Source organism: Protopterus annectens, chromosome 8.part0 (assembly GCF_019279795.1).
Source record: "Protopterus annectens isolate FY-2018-M chromosome 8.part0, PAN1.0, whole genome shotgun sequence".
NCBI classification, from domain to species: Eukaryota; Metazoa; Chordata; order Ceratodontiformes; family Protopteridae; genus Protopterus; species Protopterus annectens.
The window spans coordinates 494,117,228-494,139,564 of record NC_056741.1 but is presented as its reverse complement, the minus strand read 5'-3'; the positions used below and the strand labels follow the sequence as shown (position 1 = coordinate 494,139,564).

At 40.0% G+C, this 22,337-nt stretch overlaps 1 protein-coding gene across 1 annotated transcript in view; it reads right to left on the bottom strand.

The window, feature by feature from the left end:
• Positions 1 to 22,337, bottom strand: part of LOC122808900 (cortexin-3-like) — a 139,609-nt gene that overhangs the window by 82,196 nt on the left and 35,076 nt on the right. Inside the window, exon 2 of the mRNA XM_044080017.1 lies at positions 13,177 to 13,218. The gene's annotated coding sequence lies outside the window, so the exon portion shown is untranslated. The remainder of the gene's footprint in view (positions 1 to 13,176; positions 13,219 to 22,337) is intronic.

The following is a 22,337-nucleotide window of genomic DNA, read 5'->3' as shown; positions in this document are numbered from 1 at the left end:
TGCAAATTAACTTACTTTCATAAAATTATTTCAATATTTCCTCAGTCACTTGTACATTTCATTTTCTTGAAGTAACTGACAGACTCACAGCAGCAAACATTAATTTTTAACCCTTTTGCTACCCTCTACTCAAACAATCCTAAAAATTAGAACAAAAATATATCCCTAATGTCCCCTGTGAGCTATTCTCCAGCAGCAACACTACCATTTTAGCTGCAGAACATCAAACTTTGAAGCCCCTAATTATGGTGGGCCTCCTTACTATTGTCAATATGACATATTTTAGGCACACCAATAGTTAATGCTTGGCTCTATAGCTCATACCATAACTACATTCAAATAAAATAGTATAATTCATTTTCCTTAGACAATAGGTGGAATTCATAGGTTCATAGGTGTGTACTAGGCTGATGGCCCTGGGGCCTTTACAAGCCTAGCCATAGGCTTACCCTGGCATCATGCTATTCAACCTTAGTTCCCAGTGCCTCTGTCAAGTAGAGCCACTGGAGCTATCCTCAGGGTGAATTTTCTATTTCCCATCCACTCATCAAGATTCCTCTTGAAGAGGGTCAGTGAGGTGCTCTGCTTGACATGTATGGGAAGTCTATTCCATAGCATGGGCAGTTTCTGGGTTATGAACCTGTTCCTCCAGTACGTTCAGCTGATTGTGGAAATGAGGTTGAGGTCTCTGGAGTGTGTGGTGTGGAGAGATTGGAATTTCTTTAGATGTAGCATTTCTAACAGAGCTGGGTCAGACATGGCTTTGTAAGTCAAGCAGAGATCGACTCTAAGTAGACGATATGAGACAGAGAATAGTTGGAGTTTTTTCAGTCTGTCCATATAGGACAAGTGTATAAGGTCTAGGATCCTCTTTGTGAGGTGCTTTTGCGGCCTCTCCAGTTGTTGCTGGTGTATAATGAGGTACATGCCAAATGGGGCATTGTACTTGATGACTGGCCTAATGAGGGAAGAGTAGAGGGAAGCAATGACCTCTTTCTTCCTGGATACAAAACCCTTAGTAATGAGATGTGCCACATAGAAGGACTTTCTGACTACAGTGGCTAATGTGGTGATCAAAAGAGAGGTTGCTGTCAATGTGTGTTCCCAGATTTCTTATAACACCTTCTGTGTTCAGTGGACTGCCATCAATGTGGTAATTCATGGGAACTGGGTTTTTCCCAAAGGGGATAATGACACATTTTTTGGCATTGAGCTTAAGGTCTTAGTGAGGCCACTGTGTAGGATGTCAACATCACTTGGAGAGTTAATAATAGCTCCCAGCTTGCAATTGTCTGCAAACTTTGTCAGTCAGAGTCCCTTCCTGTTGGCCTGTACTTAAGAGAAGTAGATACCAAACAGGAGAGGACCCAGTACCGAACATTGTGGGACTCCACTCGTGACTAGTTGGCAGTCTGACTTGGAGTCAGCTACTTTCACACTGTGGGTTCTATCTGTGAGCCAGTTTGCAACCCACCTAATAATATAGGGGTTGATGCCTAGCTTAGTGAGTTTTTCTATGATAACTGAGTGGGGAATGGTATCAAAGGCCTTGGCCAGATCAAGGTAGGCTGTATGAATTACCTTGACTTCATCCACAGCTCTGGTGACTGACTCAAAGAAGTCGACCAAGTTGAGCAGACATGATCTACCCTTCACAAAACAAAACTGTGTGGGATCCAGAGTTTGGAGATTCCCTATATCCTTGTTTATTAGGTCCATGATGATGCGTTCCATAGCTTTGCATATCAGGCTCATCAGGCTAATGGGGCGATATTTCCCACGGTCTGTGGTCACTCCTCCTTTGTGGAGAGGGATGACTCATAAACTGATAGTTAAATTTTCAGTGTGAAGTAGCACAGGAAATAGCCATTCACATGGTCTGAGTGATTCAAAGACACCAACAGCAAAAAAGCAGAATGACGTGTTATATGCAGTACCTGAAAATGAGTGCACAATGACATGTAAATGAGAAATTCCATCCAAGTGTGCAACATAGAATATGCAAATGCAGGAGGCCAAGATGATAGACTGAGTCACACACTTGCAAAATTATGGCATTGTGCTCCTGCACTCATCCTTTTTGACTGCTGTGATTTAAGGAACCATTTTAGGCAGAGCAGCAGTAGTTCATCAGCATGTGTTGGTACTCACCATCAGAGACAGTGTTGGGAATGGTAAATGCAGTGGCTACTCACATCAGTGAATAAGATACAGCCAGTAACTCACATGCTAACACCTCACAGACCAGCAAATAACTGATCACTTCGAGTAGACAGGGATACACTACTGGACATTTTTGAAGTGTGTCACCCATGACTGGAATTAAGGGGATATGGATCCTATGCACATTCCTGCAGACATAAAGTTATGTGTAGTATTGACCGTCCTAACTATAGGGAACGTACAGTGACCTACAATGGTGCAACACTACAGTTCACAACAGTCAGAAATGTGTTTCCTTGTGCATGACTCTGCTACATTATTCCTCAAATGAGCCAAATGAGTGATCATGATTGCTTCACACTCCAACAGCCATAGGGATCCAGCAAAGTGTGCTTGAGAGAGCAGAATTTTCCTGTTCTTCCTGCGCAGAGAATACAAGTAATCTCTCGTGATGTATTATGATGGCCCCTTTAAAAAATCAGTGGTCTGACCTGGCAGATATAGGTAAACTGTATAGGTGTCAGTATAATAGCCTGAATTGGAATCTCTCTAATCTGCTCTAGCAAAGGGATGCAGAGGTTAAGGAAATGCAGCTAGAGATGTACTGTAAGCATTTTTATGTAAATGTATCTCCTACAGTCTTCAGTGTTGTCCACCTAGGCTTACAAGTACTTCATTTGTTTTCCATGTACAGAAGAGAATTTCCTGATGCTGAAAAAGGTTTTTACAAGAAAGCAGGGTGTGTATTTGTTGGATATCATTCCAGTGTACAGTTGCAGTATTCTTCTGATAATTTGCATTTCTTGTTTTCCTCCCACCGTAACTCACATGTGCAGTCCAGCTGAGGTATAGGATAAGACATGGCAACATTTTCCTCAGCCTTTGCCAGTAGCTGCAGCTGGTGCTGGGTCACTGGTGCCTTTTGATTTTACTTCTCAGAGTGTGTGTGCATGTGTGTGTGTGTGTGTGTGTGTGTGTGTGTGTGTGTGTGTGTGTGTGTGTGTGTGTGTGTGTGTGTGTGGTGCCTTCTGAGTTACCCAGTTATGAGGGCAGACAGGTGGTGTCACATGTGGCAACCCTGCAGCAGGTTCAGAGACTGGTGACTGTGGATATGTGCAGTCTGCTGGATGCCAGTATCTATAATATGGAGTGCCTTCTGGAGTGAACTGGGGATTTGCTAAACTTGCAGGCCTCACAATAGGTCCCCCAAGAGAGCATCTGGCCCATGACATTGTCCACTTATGTGTGTGATGCTTGGGTATATTACCCTGTGGGCCAGCTTGGCAGTCAGTCATGCCATCAGCCCACCCTGTCTTCTTCCTAGTGTAATCCCTCCCCTTTGCAGAATAGGATAGAATTCAGTTTCATCCTAGACTGTAAAAGGGAGAACAGGTAAGTTGGTTTGCCACAAATACTGCACGTTCATTCCAGATAATAAAAATAAGACTAGAGATCATTTAAGCATTATTCAGTAAGTTTCAGACTTTTCACATATAAAAGAGACTGATAACTCACAATGGACATGCCTGACCATTATGTTTTTGGGTTGGGGAAGGGGGAACTTTTGAAATGTTTATGCTTTTTTTATAACATTTATAATTTTGATATTGCTATGCTCCATGTATAAAAATTTAATATCAAGAACAGTCAATATTAGGTTTTGATGAAGCAATTATTATTTTGAAATATAATTTTCATGAGCCTATAACATATTGGGATATGAAAATATAATCTTCATGAGTCTACAGCATGTTAGGCTGTAGAGGTGCAATTTCTTTAGCCTACAACATGCTAGGAGATTAGAGAGAGAATGATATGTAATTTTTCAATGAGCTCATAACATGCTAAGTTATACGGAGTGAGTGAGTGATAGCTCAAGTCAGAAAAAGCAGGAAAATAAACCAGATATACAAATGCCAAAGTGGACTTACCTGATTATGCATGTCCAGATGGCCTTTCTCTTAACAGAGCTGTACAAGGGTTATGATAGTTTGAGAACTGAGGTAGAAATCATAGTCATACTCCATTCATTTGTGATTTAGTATTTTTTCCCATAACCTCTGCCTGTGTTGGTCTGAGGCTAAGAATGACCAGATGAAGGAAATGCTGTCCAACTCATTTATGGTAATGGAAGGACTCTACTGGATATCTGGCAGATCTTTGAATCAGGTCTCCTGTATACTTTTTCCTTAATAAAAGGAAATTCCATTTAGTATTCAATTAATTAATTTAAGGGAAAACTGTAAGAGGGATTTCATAGGCAGAATATTAAGTTAGGTTTCTTGGACAGAATTAGATCAGACATTTATACCTCTTGTACAATAAGATAGGAGAATATAGCTATTTTCTGCTCTCTAGAACCATTGTCAGGCAGAACTAATCATAGGGGTTGGGAGGGTGGCCTAATGGTTAAGGTGTTTGCCTTACAAACACAAAGTGCAGGGTTTGAGTCTCACAAGGGATAATTGGCTAGGCTTACAATGGCTCGCAAGGGCAGTTAGCCTAGTACTAACCTATGAACCTATGATACAAAAGTGGGACATAGCACTGCTAAAAAAGAAAGCATACAACTAGGAGATGAGAAAGTTTGCAGGTTTGTAAAAGATCTTGAATATGGGAGACATGGTTTGCAAGAAATAGTTTATAGTCATCATAGATGGGCAATTTGTAACAACTGGTTATGAAATCAATAGTTTGTATTCATCATAGATGGGGATGTGTAATAAATAGTCATGTTAAAAGAAGAGATAAAGAATTAGAAAAGTATTGGAGAGTATTCTAAATTATCCCAGACAAGTAGCAGTTTTGCTAATTCTTGTATTTTTGTCTACAAAAGTAATTATAACTGTCCGTATACAGGATTCACCAATTTGTGTTTCTCAAGATGCTACTGCAAACTGCTCAAGAATAAATCTGCTCGCTGCAAAAAGCCTTTGTGTTCAGAAGGCTTCTTTCCATTAGCACCTTCCCTCTACCCTTCTCTTTCAATAATGAAAAGGGTCTCTAGCCCCACAAAAATATACCCCTTCCACTCCCGTTACTTTCTTTATTGGTTATGTTCGTGTTTTTCACTCTGCTTGCTGTACTCCCCTTTCCTACTTTCAGAACTGCCTAGTAGAACATATTTGATTTAAAACCAAATTGAGACTATTCCAGAAGTGAAGGTTAATGTAAAACCCACCAAATACCAGTCACAAAGAAACACCAAGCTGAGATTAAACCCACCAAATACCAGTCACAAAGAAACACCAAGCTGAGATTAGTCCAGAAGTGAAGGTTAACATAAAACCCATCAAATACCAGTCACAAAGAAATACCAAGCTGAGATTAGTCCAGGAGTGAAGGTTAACTTAAAACTCACCAAATACCAGTCACAAAGAAACACCAAGCTGAGATTAGTCCCGAAGTGAAGGTTAATGTAAAACCCACCAAATACCAGTCACAAAGAAACACCAAGCTGAGATTAGTCCAGGAGAGAAAGTTAACTTAAAACCCACCAAATACCAGTCACAAAGAAACACCAAGCTGAGATTAGTCCAGAAGTAAAGTTAATGTAAAACCCACCAAATACCAGTCACAAAGAAACACCAAGCTGAGATTAGTCCAGGATTGAAGGTTAACTTAAAACCCACCAAATACCAGTCACACCACCAAATACCAGTCACAAAGAAACACCAAGCTGAGATTAGTCCAGGATTGAAGGTTAACTTAAAACCCACCAAATACCAGTCACAAAGAAACACCAAGCTGAGATTAGTCCAGGAGTGAAGGTTAACTTAAAACCTACCAAATACCAGTCACAAAGAAACACCATACTGAGACTAGTCCAGGAGTGAATGTTGACTTAAAACCCACCAAATACCAGTCACAAAGAAAGGCGGTATAAGAAGATGTAAGAAAATTGTTTCATATAGAGTAATTGATGATTTCAAAAGTGAGAGATGGAGCAGCATAGTGTTCGTCTCAAAACATGATGAAGCAATCAGGTTCTAATGATTTTAGGAAAATGAACAGCATTTCTAAATTTGAAAGTTAACTATGTCTAGCGTTGTTTGATTGATTGATTGAATAATTAATTTTATTTTGTTAACCAGGGAAGACAACTGGCCCAAAAACTCTTTCAGACATGAAATGAGTCGTGTGTCAGTTAAAGTTACATAAATACAAATATTATAGAAAAAATGCAACAATGCAGTATTCAACAAGATTGGGAAGGCATGATTCTTTGCAATTGACTTTACGAAAGGCTAATGGCAAATCCCTTTTAACAGCTGAAACTAAACAAAAAGACAACCTTTTTAACAACATAAGGATTATTATGGTGTAGTTTTATCCTTTTGGGCTACATGGTGCTGCAGCAACCTTCGAAGATTAAATGGAGAGAGTCATGAAGCCACCACCAAATTTGCTGCAGCTTACCTAGATGATGTTATTATACACTCTGAGGACTATGACTCCTGGCTAGAAAAGGTACAGGTTTGGATAGACACCCTGAAGCGAACAGGATGACCTGTGAATGCGCCCAGGAGCAATGTTGGGATGACAGAATTTAAATACTTTGGGTGTATCATGCTAAGAGAAATTTTTAAACCCAGAATAAAAAGGTAGAAGCAGTAAGAATATGGCTTACTTGAGAAACTAAAAAACATGGGAGCAAATGAGGACATTTCTGGGTTAGTGGGGTATTGTCGAAGTTCATGCCTCATTTTGCAATGAAAGCATGCTCCCTCACAAACTTGATGAAGCAGACAATGCCCCTCAAACCTGGCACTGTTTTAGGCAGTAAAAAGAATCATTATGCTCAGACCCTATGGAAGCATCTCCTGACTTTAGTAAAGCATTTCTAATCTATGCAGATGCGTTAAATGTGAGTTTAGGGACAGTTCTCTCACAAACGTTTAATGGAGGAAAAGCCTCTAATCTGTTTCCACTGGAAAAAACTGTGATTGAAAGTGAATACTCAATCATCAAGTGGGTAGTTGGCTCTCTAATAGCTTTGTAGGTGAATAGTAGGCTAATGACCACAAGGACCTTTTTAAGCCTAGCCATAAAGCCCAAATAAATCCAACAAGTTTTGATGCTCTAGAGGTTATTTTAAGGGGTGTGTGCAGGCTGGCCATGGGTGGTCAAGCATTAATAGGCTGCCACTGTCCATTAGAGTCATAGGTGACAGACCGGGGTAAATTTCTGATATGACATCCACTGGTCCAGGTTACACCTGAATAGGGCCACAAAAGAATTCTGCTTTATGTGGATGTGAAGACTGTTCCAGAGAAGGGGTATTCGTTGAGACACATAACTGTCCATCCCACATGTCCTATTTATGTCACAAATAAGGTTTAAGTACCTGTACTGGGGAGTTATGATGTTGTGTGTTTTGCAGATATGCAAGAGGTCCATCAGAGAGGGATCCAGGGATGCCTTGTATGCCAGAAATAGTTTGTCCCCTCATCAGTCTGTAGAAGACAGAGTATTGGGACAGGGCTTTGAGATAATTCACATAGTACATGTTGGTAATGCCCTATATTCTTTTTGTGAGGACCCCCTGTGGCCATTCCAGTTGTTGTATGTCCCTGGTCAGGAATACACTGAAGAGGGCATTGTAGTCAGTGATGGGTCTGATGAGGGCTAAATACAATGGAATAATGACTTCCTCGGGGGGTAGTCTTTTGAAATGTTGGGACCCATTAGAGCAAGACGGAATGGCAGAAAGATCAGACTTGCATAAACTAAGTCTGAGATGCCATTTCTTGGAATGTTCCCTTTTCTCTGAAGTATGGTGATCTCAGAGTTGACATATATATATATATATATATATATATATATATATATATATATATCTATATATATGTCCATTTTCAGTAGAGGCCCCGAGAAAAAAAACAGACAATACAAAGGACAGAAACAAACAAAGAAACATTTATACAAAATAGTACAAGTAATAATTTTTTTTTTAACAGCCAAACGAAAAAAAAAGTTCTTCTCAGTCAGCAGCAAAAAAAAAACAAAATATAGGGGGACTGGGAGAAAAAAAGAAAGCAAGAAGTATTTAAACTTAAATATAAAGAGGTAGAGGAGGTAGAGGAAAAGAAAAAAAGTTTTGAGAGTTTGAGAGTTAGAGTTAAAAAAGATCAGAAAAGGGGTATAGCAGGGGTTGAGAGCAGGGCTTTTCAGCTGATTATTGTTCCAGAATTGCCAAAACTGCGACGAGAATAGCCCCCAGCTTTGTTGTTAAAGGGGGTAGTGGCTACTTTGTTTTTTTAGTGATCTTGGTGGTAGAAGGCTTTTTAAGAATTTACTAGTTAGGCATAGTATGGGAGTTTGAAGGATGATGTAAAATCTTTTGAATAAAAAAAAGTTGTTGTTGTGCTTAGTTGGTTTTTTGTTCCCCCAGCTAACGGAAAGACAGCCCCGCAAGGTGGGCGTGGGTGAGGACGAAAGGGTACTGCTGGCAAATTTAGCTGTGGTATATATATATATATTAGTTCTATATATATATAATAGAGGGGATTTCTGTGTGGGAGAAAAAATAGAAGTAATTTTTTTTTTTTAGGGGGAGGAGAGAGTGACGTTGATGGAATTTTTCCACACTTCAAAAGAGCAGTGTTGTGTTAAGTGTCAGCAGCTGAGGGATGGGATGATGCACATACCAGTTGAATCAGCAGAATATTGTATGCATGTAGTTTGTGGAAGGAGCGGGAAGTAGGATTTTAGATTGTGAAATGAAAAATTGTGAAAAGAGGACTCCAAGAGTGATGATGAGGGAGGGCAAGGGGGAGAGAAGATAGATTGTATATATATATATATATATATATATATATATATATATATATATATATATATATATATACACATCTTGCATATAAATTCTGGAGGAGCTTTCCCCCTCCTGCAAAAAAAAGTTTAAAGGAGAAGAACAATTTTCAAAGTTTGCTCTTCTCCTTTGTTTTAAGTCTTTATTTTGACTTGCCGTCACACAGCATTTTGAGTGCCAACATTTCAACAGGGAACCCTTCCTTGGACCTAGATGCCATACCCTTGCTTATAAGCTGAGCAACATAAGATAATTTCTGTACTACTTTAGACATATGTTGGTTGAAACCCAACTTACTATCTACATATGTCCTCAAATCCCTGACTACTAGGTCTACTCTTAGGGGTGGATTATCAATGAGGTAGTTTTTTGGGGTAGCTGACTTTCTATAGGGTACTATTATGCATTTTGTGGCATTTAGCTTTAAATTGTGGTTCTGGTACCAACTATTTCTCTATGTTAGCTCTTCCTGTAGGATATCAATGTCTTGGGGGATTCTATGATTGATCTCAGTTTGCAATTATCTGCAAACTTGGTTAGCTAAAGGTCCTTGAATTTGGCCTTGACTTCTGAGAAGTAAATGCCAAAAAAGAATGGACCCAGCACAAAGTCCTGGGGGACTCTGCTAGTGACTGACTGCTTTGTGGAGGTGGACTCCACTATCATAACTTCCTAGGTTCTATCTGATAGCCAGCTGGCTATCCAGCATGTAACACAGGGGTTTATGCCTAATTCATTAAGTTTTTTACAATACCCAAGTGGGGTATTGTATCATTTCTCTTGGTCAGGTCAAGGTAGGTAATATGCACCATTTTGCCCTTCTCCATTGCCTTGATGACCTCTTGAATAAGCCCGCCAGGCTGAGTAGGCATGATGTCCTGGATAAAAACGAACTGGATTGGATACAGTTTCTGAAGGTTTCTATGTCATTATTAATTGTTTCCATTATATTTCTTTCCATGTTTTTTGTATATGAGACTAGTCAGACATATGGGTCTGTAGTTTATGGGATCTATAGAAGGCACACCCATATGCAGTGAGAAGAGTGCTACAGTTCTCCATTTGTGAGACAATAAACCTGACTGGAAGCTATGGTTAAATAGTGACTCTGGTGGTCCTGATATATCATGTCTTATGCTATTTAGGAGGCATCCTGGGATATTATTGGTGCCCTTCGATGCAGTGTTCTTGGCCTTGGAAAGTACATTTAGGACCTGTTCTTTAGTGATGGTCCGGGGGAGGGTTAAGTTTGATGGTATTTCCTGAGGGGTGACCAGAAGGTAACATGGGGTAAAATTGGAGCTGAATTCATTAGCCAGTAGAATTGCTGTATCTTATGGCTCATGTAGGTGGCTCCATTTAAAATTAGTTTTGCATTGTTGTCTATAGCCTTTGAGGTTATGGATGTAGCTAAAGAAAGCCTTATGGTTTCCTTGGCCTGCAAGGCTATTTTTACCTCAGAATTGGCCTTCTGATTTATTTGTTTAGCTTAATGAGAGATTTTTTGTCTTAATGGGCAATTGTATTTCCTAACTTTTGCTATGATTTTTTTCCTTTTGTTGTACAGCCTATTGATGTTGGGATTCCATCAGGGTGCTTGTTTTTTGAGTTTGTTCTGAACTTATTCCTAGTAGGCATAGCTGTCTGCATGCATCTATTAACATGATTGTACAGGTATCTGTGAACAATTCTACATAAGTAGCTGAGTTCTCAGGAATTGCGGGGGCTTGAGATGTTACCAAGTTGTCACTTAATTGGAAGTCTGCCTTAGAATAGTTCCTAAATGCTATTCAGTTAGCTTGGGTAAGGGGTTTTATTTTCATTTCAAAGAAGACAGCTGCATGGTCTGACCTTACCATGAAGGGCATTATACTGAGGGTGGGGGTGGGATGGAGCGAAGCATTCTCACATGTTTATGAGGACCCTGTCCAGTATTTTAGAATCCCTAGTGGGGAAACCATTTGAAATGTTGGGACCTACTCATGCCAGTCTAGAAACTGGGAATTGAATGGCCAAAACAATGGCCTTACTTTTAAAGTCTCAGACAACCATTTCTCAGAATATTCCATTTTCTCCAAGGTATGGCGATCTTGAAGTTAATATATATATGTTTGTGGGGTGTAGTGCATTTGCCCCCCACATTGTGTGGGGGTGCATGGAGGCTTGTCCCCCTGCAAAAAAGAAGTTTAAAGGAGAAGACTGATTTTTGGGATTTGCTCTTCTACATTTTCAATCCTTTTCTCTTCTCGTAGGCATTCAGCATTTTGAGTGCTAACATTTGAATAGGGAGCTCCCTGGTGGCCATGTGGCCTGTCAGGTTCAGGGTGTTTGTGTTTACAAAGACTCGGAACCTCTGGTCCTGCAAGTTTGGGGTTGTTTATGATTCCCAGTCTGTAGTGGGGTAGTTAAGGTCACCCATTAATATGATATGGTATTGGGTTGAATGGTGAGTATCTGGTAAGTCTAAGAATGAGTTATGCATTTCCTGGGTCATAGAGGAAGATATATAGCTCACAATGATGTGTCATGGGAGTTTGCCTATAGTAATTTTCAATGTGGAGAAGCACAAGCACATCATCATGTTTAACGAGCCTCACGTTAAGCTTGTTGTTGATGACCTTTTCTCCCTGCTGGTGCAGTAGTTGGCCTAAATGTGTGCAAAGTATTATATCCTTGCACTGCTAATGTGCTCTATGTGGCTTTAAACCATCTCTAAGTTACTGCACACATGTTTGCATTCTCCATGGTGAGGAGAATTTGGAGAGAGTAGAATTTCCTGTTTAAACTCCTGGCATTGAGCAGAGTGACACCTTTAGATTCCCTTGGGTTGGTTTTGCCATGTCAGATGATTTGTCAGTTTGGCAGTATCTAAAAGGCACCATGGGGGAAGGACAGGGTTTTAGCCAATATATGAAAGCTTAGAGGGGCCAGGTGCAAACAATCCTTGGAAAAACAATGTGGTCTGCCAATCATATCCTCCTGTTAACAAATATTGCACCCCCTTGGAATGACACCACAAGCTAAGTCAATTATTAAAGTCAATCATCTTCTGTTCATACTATGGCATCATCTTTGATGAAGGTAGAATGCTGCTCAATGCTAGGCTCAATCTAGCCTGGGACATATAGTGTGAGAGCTCCATAATGCCTCTCTTCATTTAATCCACGGAGGTACATCTCAGGTCATTTACACCTACATGGACTATGACTGAATTATACTAGTATTTGTGGTACAATGACCAGAGTGCAAGCTTGGTCTGGAGGATCTTGGCATTTGATAGACAACAGACTGTGACTTTCTCTTTACTTTTCTTGTGAGTGGGGCATTTTTGTGTCTCACAATGGAGTCTTCTACGACTAAAGTATTCAGTTGCGTGGTTGCTTGCCTTATGGGCTTTGAAGTTAAGGCTCCATGAGATGTGACATCACGGAGAGAGAGAGAGAGAGAGAGAGAGAGAGAGAGATCAACCACGATGAAGGAAGACCTTGAAGAAGATGCTAGAAATTATACAGAGAGAACTATCATCACAGATTAATTCCCAGCAGTATAAAATTCAATTAAAATTACTGTGCATTTAATTACAGCATAAGACCTTATTTTGCTTGGGTAAACTTACCTTATTCATGATTGTGTATATATATATATATATATATATATATATATATATATATATATATATATATATACACACACACACACATGCATATAATGTTGAACTGAAGTATGCTCCTTACAAAGATTTTATGCTAAGACAGACTAATACATTCTAAAATATAACCTATTCTTTTTTAGGACTGAAATAATCTTACAGCAGCTCTCTATCCATTGTAATTAATTTTCCCATTAATTACTTGGCTAGATGACTTGAATTTGTACTGAGTGGCTTTCTTTTCTTTGTGGTGTATCATTTTGAAAGTGCCTCTACTTTTATGACAGGTCACAACATATCCCTACAAAATCTTCTAATCTTCTACAAAAGTGCTAACACTTGCAGCCCACAGCCTGTCTTCCATGTGACCTAAAGTTCACACGCAGCTCCCAGCATACAGTTTAGCTGTGGGCTGCAAATAAAGCTCCTACAGTTGTAAAAAAATAATCAAATAATGGTAAAAATGCAAAACCATATACATATAATGAAATTGCACATAACCATTGAAAATTACACGTTCAAAATGCCCACATCATTACAGTAAACTTACCTTATCAGAGGCATAGAGGAATATGATTGACACAGTAGACAGCTGATAAAAATAAAACGAAAAAGTCAATAAATAAGTAAATAGAAAGGACTTATGTTTTCTTTAACATTACTTTAAACAAATGCCTACAACTCTCTAAAAGGTTTAGAATTTTATTAATTTACTGACATCTGATTCCCAGAAAAGTGCAACTGGGTATGAGCCCATTTTCAGTGGAGGCCTGGGGAGAAAAGCTCCAAAGTATTACAAAACATTTTAAGAACAATAATTTTACAGTATTTAAAAATAATACAAAACAAAAAAAAATTACAATTTAAATAATTATACCAAACTAGACATATCCCTGGATTCACGAAGCTCCTTGCAAGAATAAGACTATTCTTGCACGGAGTGGTTCGTGTCCATTTAGGATAGCAGCGCCCCTTGCATATGCATGAAGGCGTGCTGCCATCTAAACTAAATGGACATGAACCAGGAACTCTAATATTATATAGTAAACGAGTGTCCACAGACACTGAAATGTAACTAGCTAACATTTCAGTGTCCGCGGACACTGAAAATAAAAAAAAACCCTCAAACACCCATAGAAGGCAGCAGCCTTCAAGTGCGCACCCGCAAATGTATGCACTCTTGCCTTACATGCATGGAAGCAGTAGGGCAAGAGGAAAGGAGTAAAAAATAAAAAAAATGGAATAATATATTTTTTTCAGGATGTAAATCTGAAGTTTAAGCACCACTTAGCTTGTTTGCACGGCATGCCGCTATGCTTAGCTTGGCTGAAATCCTGAAAATGATAGACAAGTGCTACTGTGATAGAAAATGTCATCAAGCTGCTGTAGTGTAGTGGTACTGCCATGGTATAGCATATAGAACATGCTCAGTTCAAATCCCACCTCTGACAAACTATTTATTTATTTATTTATTTACATTTGTTGACCGGGAATGTCCGACTGGACGCAGGTCCATTTTCAGTGGATGCCCGGGGAGAAAAGCTCCACAAATTAAAATATTACAGACATAGTTACAGATGAAGAATCCTAGAAATTAAAATATTACAAACATAGTTACAGATGAAGAACATAGTACATTCAGTAGATAACTAGCATCTGTTCTATCCACGAAGTCATAGCAGATATTAACAATTGTTACAATAAGAAGTTACTGCCATATAATAAGTAGATAGGCATGGAAGTATCAGAGCTTGCTGTAATCAAAGGTAGTTTGTGGGGTGGAAGAGAGGTAGAGGGTAGATGGAGTGGGAGAAGTTAGAGGGAAGAGTTACAAGGGCATAGCCATCATGTTTTTAGGTGTGCTTTAAGTAAAGCTTTGAAGTGGGTGCATGATGGTAGAGAGGTTATTGTTGGGGGGGGGGGTGTTTCATAATTTGGTTATAGCGCTGGAGAATAGTGCTTCTCCAGCAGTGTTATTGGCTCTAGTAACCTGTAATTGATTTTTGTTGCTGGATCGTAGTTATCTGGTGGTGAGATAGGGTTGGAGTAGATACTGGAGGGATGGGACCTTTAGAGGATGGTTAACCAGTTTGTGGGTGAGTGCGAGTTGATACCATTGAAGGAGGTGAGGGAATTCTAGCCAGCCTAGTTCAGTAAGTTAGAGACAGTGGTGACTGTGGTAGGATGCCCCGGTGGTGAATTTGGCGATTTTGTTATGGCAGGTCTAGAGTTTATTTAGATTGCATTGCTTTAGGTTGGTATATATTGGAGAGGCATAAAGTAGGGTGGAGATAAGGTGCAAATTTGCAACTGAAATCCTAGCTGCTTTGGTGAGGAGTTGCTTATTTCTGTATAAGGCTCTTAGGTTTTGGTGGACTTTGTTTATGGTCATGGATATTTGAATGTCAAATATGAGACTGATGTCTATTTCAACTCCTAGCAATTTGGAGTGATCCGTTGGGTGGATAGTGGTGTTGTCTTCTGCTGTGATGTTAAAGTGAGAGTTGTTTTGAGTATGTTTGGTGGGTTCGAAAATGAGGAGTTTAGTTTTGTTTGGGTTGAGTATTAACTGGGCATCAGATAGCCAAGTTTCAACAGAGGAAAAGGCATCCTGTGTGACCTTTTGCAGTTCGGATAGGGACTGGGCTGAGCAGATGATGGTTGAGTCATCTACATATTGTATGAGTGTGCCATGTTTGGTGGCAGAGGATAGATTATTGGTGAAAATAGAGAAGAGTAGGGGTCCAAGGATGGATCCTTGGGGAACACCAATAGAGACAGGTTGTTGGGGAGATATGTCATTTTGCCATACAACAGATTGCTGGCGGTCAGACAGGTAACTTTGAAACCAGTTGGTGACCGATTGAGAAAAGGATAGGTTATTGAGTACAGAGCAGAGTTGTTTGTGTGGGACCATGTCAAATGCTTTAGATAGGTCTAGGAAAGTAGCAGAGGAGAGATGGCCATTGTTTTTATGGTGAAGGATAGTGTTAGTAAAAGAGAGTAAGGCAGTGGTGCTGCTATGGTTTGGTCGGAAACCATGTTGAGTATTAGAAAGGAGGTTGTTAGTAAGGAGGTAGTCTGAGATTTGAGAGTGAATGCGTCTCTCTAGTATTTTGGAGAGTGGAAATAGAATTGCTATGGGGCGGTAGTTAGTTAGTTCTGTGGAGGGGCCGCCTTTATGAAGGGGAATGATGTGTGATATTTTCCATAGTGTAGAGATGTAGCATTCTGACAGAGATCGGTTAATCAAGATGGATACTGGGTAGGTTAGGGCATCAGCTGCAATTTGTAGGAATTCAATTGGGAGGTTGTCTACTGCTAATTTTGTGGGTTTAAGTTTAATTAAGAGTTTTTTTATGTTGGAGGTAGGAATGGGGGAAAATGAGAAGAGTGTGGGGAGATTACTGGGTGAGGATGTGGGGTGTAGGGGAGGGGGGTTGTGTTGTCTAGCTAGTGATAGTATGGTTTGTGTGAAGTGTGTGTTGAATGAGGTAGCAATATTTTCTGAGGAGTGAGGAATGTTAGGTGTAGGGGTATTGATTTTACCTGGATGGAGGATGGAGTTTGTGGAGGTCCAGAATTGTTTGGGGTTGTGGTTGGAGGAGTTGAGGGCAGACCGGTAGTATTGGATTTTGTCCTCCTTTATTAGCTTTTTGACTCCATTGCATAGTTCTAGGAATTTCTGTCTAGCTGAGTGGGTTTTGGTTTTGCACCAGGGTTCCCAGGCTTTATCTTGGTTTTTCATTTCTGACCGAGTGGTTTTCTATAGCCATGGGGAGGGTTGGGCTTTGGCTCTGGTAAGTCTTATGGGGGCATGGTTATTTAGGATGCTTAGGAAGATATTATTGAAAAATTGGACTGCGTCATCTAGGCTGAGGTAATTTAGAGGGTGCCAGTTACATTCTTTGAGGGATAAGATGAATGTGATTGGGTTAAAGTGTAGTTTTTTTATGTATTTGATGGTAGATGACAGGTTTAACTTGGTATAGGTGTTTTTTGAGTAGGAATGTTGGGGAATGATCACTGAGGCTATCTGATAGTCAGCCTGCTATATAGGACTGGGGAATCTTGCTGACTAGTATCCAATCCAGGGTAGTGTGCTTGTTGGAGTTTTTATATATTCTGGTTGGTGACTGGACTAGTTGGGTGAAGCCATGAAGGTTTAGATGCTGGGTTGGATGATTGCCGCTACAGGATTGCCAATGAATATTGAAGTCACCTAAAATTATGGTCTCTTGAGAGAGATGGTGGGTAGTCCAGCTGAGGAGGTTTTCTAGTGGAGGGATATTTTGGCCAGGTGGGAAGTAGCATCCTATTATGTTGATGGTTTTATTTTGGTTTATTTTCAGGTTGATATATATTATTTCTTCATTGGCAATTTGGGGAGCTGATGAGTTTAGAATCTGGATGTTTAGATGCTGTTTAAATATTATAGCTATACCACCTCCTTTCTTGTTTAGTCGGTCTAGTCTTAGTATGTTGTAACCATTAGGAAGGATTTACTCACTGGAATTTGAATGATAGATGTCAATCATATGTCTCACGTATAGCACAGTAGGGGTAGAATTATGCAAAATATAAATGTAAAAAACAATTTGTAACTTTAATGAAAAAAAAATAGATTTAAGCAATGTTTTGCCAGTGTAAGCATTGCTTACCTGCATTCAGCTCTGCTTAGATGGTGTAAGCATTGCTATGCAGATTTGCATGGAGCTAAGCATAGTGCAGCATATTAAAACTGGCCAATCAAGAAAAAGTGCAGGAAAACAGTCCTATTTAAACTGCACAGGTGGGAATATAGCCATAACCATTTGGGATTGAACACAGCAGGACCGAAATTGCTGGTGTTGAAGAAGGTGTGTGCTTCTGAGCACAAAATTGGGGCATCCAGGAGTCCAGGGTGATGGTTGAGCTTCTAGTTAAAAACCATGATGGCAGGCTGCTGTGGGGCCAGTCAGTACCAGGGCTCACAGTACAAAGTGGAGGCCTGGGACCAGCTTCACATGATCTCACCAGTGCCACTGGCATACCCTGGACTGGTGAGCAGGTACATCATCACCATAATGACCTGAAGTGGAGGAGGGGTGCACTCTTGGACCAGTGGATCCAAGAACCCTGAGCACAGGATATCCCTCCTGTCTGTAAGTATGCAGTCTTATTTATCTCTAAGTATGGAAAAAGTTCAACTTGTGACTGTGCAGGTGTGATTAATGTGTGATGTCTCCCCATACAGCTGCTGTGGAGAGGTCCCAGGTTCATGCACAGCGACTGGCTCGGCTGTGTCGGCAGTATGGTGAGTGTAGAATACCCCCTACTATTAGCAGAAAAAAATCAAAATTATAGTAATGGTAGTATTGCTTGTATACATAATTGTGCTGTAAAAGTCAGGAATAAATGCCTGTGTCAGGCTGCCAGTGTTACAATGGAGTATTCCCAGCTGCTGTGTAAGACAGATATTAGTAGCAAACAAGATACAATATGCAGGAGAGGAATATTAGAATATGTATGAGTGTGCCATGTCAGGGCTACTGTAACAGAAATGAAAAGCATTCCCTGTGCAGATCATGCAGGAATAGTAATTGTGGAGTTTTGAGTTGTACACAGATATGTATGTCAAAACTAATAAAGGTGATCCCAAACACTGGTGTGTGTCATCTCACTAGTACATGATAAATAGAAATGTGTATGTCCTGCAGAATGCATTAACTGAGGTGAACTGATTTAGCACTGCTTGTCTGCATACTTTAGAATGGGCATGTCAAATAACTGGAAAAAAGCAACAGTACATATTCCATCAGAATGTGTTTTACTTGTTTGTCTGCCAGCATTGCCCTGTGTTAACCTTTCCATTTCAGCCGTATGTAGCTGTGAATGTACTGAGAAATGTATAAGGCTAACAAGTGCAGACCTAAAAGCTATACTGTGTACTCAGGAATCTAAATTGCAGTATGTAGCTGTAAAACAGTCAAATGTGCAATCCAGCTAATCTGCACATGTTTCACAAACAGTGACACCAATATTTGTTGTGTATGCATAAACTGTACAGAAAATGGAAACAAATAATGCAACATGTGATAATAAAAGTACTGTGCACAAAAATATGTACTAGGTAGAAATGTCACAAGCCAAATGCAACACTTCACCAGTAGCTCAGTCTGATAACTACTAGGCCTGTAGTTAAAGTTTGCACACACAGCATGGTTCAAATCCAGGGACTGCCACTGACATCTCAGTCTGTCTGGTTCTACAGTTTTAAACTGCAATCTGAATAGAAAAAATAATGTACTGCAACACATGCATTTTCCACACAGGCCACACAGGTAAAGCAATCTGAATAAAAATACTAGTATGATGTGTATAACTATGAAAGGTGTAAAATTTCTGTGTTGACCAGCCCCAGTCCTACAAATAGATGCAAACTAGACATCCACGCTCTGCAGTCTGACCCAGACAAGCCCCTCAAGTGTCAAGCTGTCACGGATATTTTCCCCAGTTGACAAGAAACCTGCACACAGAGAATGTCCCAGTAGATGTATTTGAAAGACACAACACGCACTCCAGGGCCTGCAACTAAAATGTGAATCTGAAATATGTGTAGAAACAGCAATGTAATGTGCACACAGTTCTTCTGGACAGGCCCACAGGTAAAGAAATCAGTAAAGAAACAGGTCTGATGTGTATAACTAAAATAAGGGTACAATTGCTCTGTTGATATCTACAGCTGTTGGTGTGCTGTAGCAGCCCCATGGCCCAGGTAGAGTGTAAATGTGGTCAGAATGTAGAGTGGTGAATAGTAGTGTACTGACATATATACTTAATAGCAGTTGTCAATTGAATCTGTTCCCTTCCCCCACCACTCAACTGATCCAACCATCACACTGAAACCAACATGGGTATGTTCCTAAACAAACCTCTACTGTTGGGACCGTTGTTCCATTTGGTTTATCATTGTTTAAACCGTGTGCATACTAATATCCACTGCTGAATAATCATCTTATTGCCTGCCTGACATACCACTAGCTGGCATGCTGTTGCAACTCTGAATGCCATTCCATATATGCATGGGTTTTGTTTGCTATAGCACTGTTATAATTGCATTGTTTTGGGTTAATGAGATAATCCATGCATGCTATTTTAACTAATGTTGTAATGTGTTGTGCATAACTAACCAATATTCATTGTTAATTTCCACACCATAGCACATATGGGAAGGCAAATCCCAGTGGATCCGCCTCTCCCATCCCACCTGGCCGAGGCACCAGGTCCCAGCATGTCTGGGACCCAACCCGGCCCTCCCTCATCTGCTGGTCCTGCACCACCCTCGGGTGGAACTGCTGCAGGGGATGGGGCTCACCCCCCCTGCAAGTGGGAGTGGTGAGGATGGTGTTACTCGGGACAAGGTCTGCGGCATGGTGCGCAGTATCCTCCAGACAGAGCTGGAAGACCGCCTGCACCAGGTTGGAGGGTAGGCTGTCGCAGCTAGAGTGGCAGGCGGCCCATCCAGCTCAGCCCCCAGCACAGCCACCTTCAGGGCTGTGAAGTAGTAGTACTTACTGCCATCGGGTGGGGACATCAGTGCCACTACTACCATCTTGAGGGCTCATGAGCCTCAGATTCCCAACCACCCTCCCCGTCAAGGTGTCAACCTCCCCATGTGTCATACACCTCCCCTGTCTGCTGTCTTGTCTGTCTTGTCTGTCTACAAATGCAACCTCTCCTACCAAACCTCCCTCACCACACTTACCAATAATCCTTCCGTAACATCCCACTCTCACCTTAAAAAAAAAGGGCATCTGTCCCACAAAAAAACACATCCCATACATAGCTCTGCATTTCGGCCAGAGACATGTACCCAGCAGACAATCTAACCCTACCAATCATCCATATTGTATGATGCTCACACACCTCCCTGTAGGTTGTGAGGCTCCAAATTCTAAATTGCCCACACTGAAAGCAGCTGTTGCTGCCAAAGAAATGCAGAGCTATAGTCCTTTCCTACACCCATACATCCCTACTTGTTTCTCCTCTTGTTTGTCCACCTGCTTTCCCCAATTTAACCCTTTCCTATCTCCCTTTTTTTTCTTTTCTTTATTTGAAATCAGCCCAGTTTTAAGCGGCCGTAAGTGGAAGTAAGCAAGGCCAAGCTCACATAGGTGTCGCTTAGCTCTGCACAATCCCACGCAAACCCACTTACAACTGCTTTAAAGTGCCTCAATCACTCTGTCTCCATCAGCTCCTATTTTGCACAGCAACAAAATAAGTAGCCCTTGCAAGTCTCAAACTCAGGACCCTGCACACTATAGCTAAAGTGATTTACCACTAAGCCACATCAAATATAAATAAATTGGATGTTTTCTCAAACATATCCTCCAGCATCCAGCACAGTCATTCAATAGTAGAGGAAATGTATATATATATATATATATATATATATATATATATATATATATATATATATAAATACAAACACACACACACACACACACACACACACACACACACACACACACACACACACACGTAAAAAAGACATATATATATATATATATATATATATATATATATATATATATATTTATATATATATAAACAAAACAAATGCATATATGACCAAAGGCACCGTTAATGGGGGTGAGGGTGCCCAAATGAAGTACCTCTTGTAATTACTGATATCATCCCCTCCTCCATAGCCGAACAGGTCTGCCTTGCAACACAATACCAACACTTGCAAGTCTCATACCCAGGACCCTATACAACATAGCCACAAGAAGTTAACAGTAATCCATCTCAGCTGTACCATGTCAGGATGCTATCAATAAGATATCATGCAGAACAGTCTGTCTACCATAGGGAATGTACAATGTGGAAGCAGTACACATTCCAATGATGCATATACACTCACATATATGTATATATCTATATATATATATATATATATATATATATATATATATATATATATATATATATATATATATATATATATATATATATATATATATATATATATATATATATATATATATATATATATATATATATATATACATACACATACATACACATATACATATATTACTACGTATAGATATGTACAGGAAGATACCTATTTAGAGGGTGTACAGCACATTGAATAGCCAGCATTCCTACAGTTGCCACCTTTTTCTCTCATACAAAACACAATTATTGTATGAAACATATACCCACAGAGAAGTCAAAGGATATGACACCACACACAGGTTTGCATGCATAGAAGTGTTTATTTGTGTACCATTTCAGTTGTATATGCCATTTCATATAGCAGTTAGGTGTTTGAAATACATACTGAGTAATGCAACTCTCAAGCAAAACATTTTATACAGTAATCTGAAAGAATAACATATGTTGCTGTCCAGGCCAAGGCCTTCAAGTAGTACAACAGTAAAGAAACAATGGACTGAAAGATAAGAATCAATCAACACTAATTAATGTAGATGTAGTTCAGCAGCCTCCAATTACACTCTGTTCTCAACCCCTAGGGGGAAAAGAATTAAGTTGTCACAATGAAAATGTATCTGTTACATGACAATGCTTAACGTAAAGCATCACTATCACACTGACAAACAGAACTGTCTGCAAGACAGTAAGCGCTAGCCCATCACTGTTCCCATGGTGAAATGTATGAAAATGTACAGCCATATACCTTTATGTGTCTTACTACTGATATCC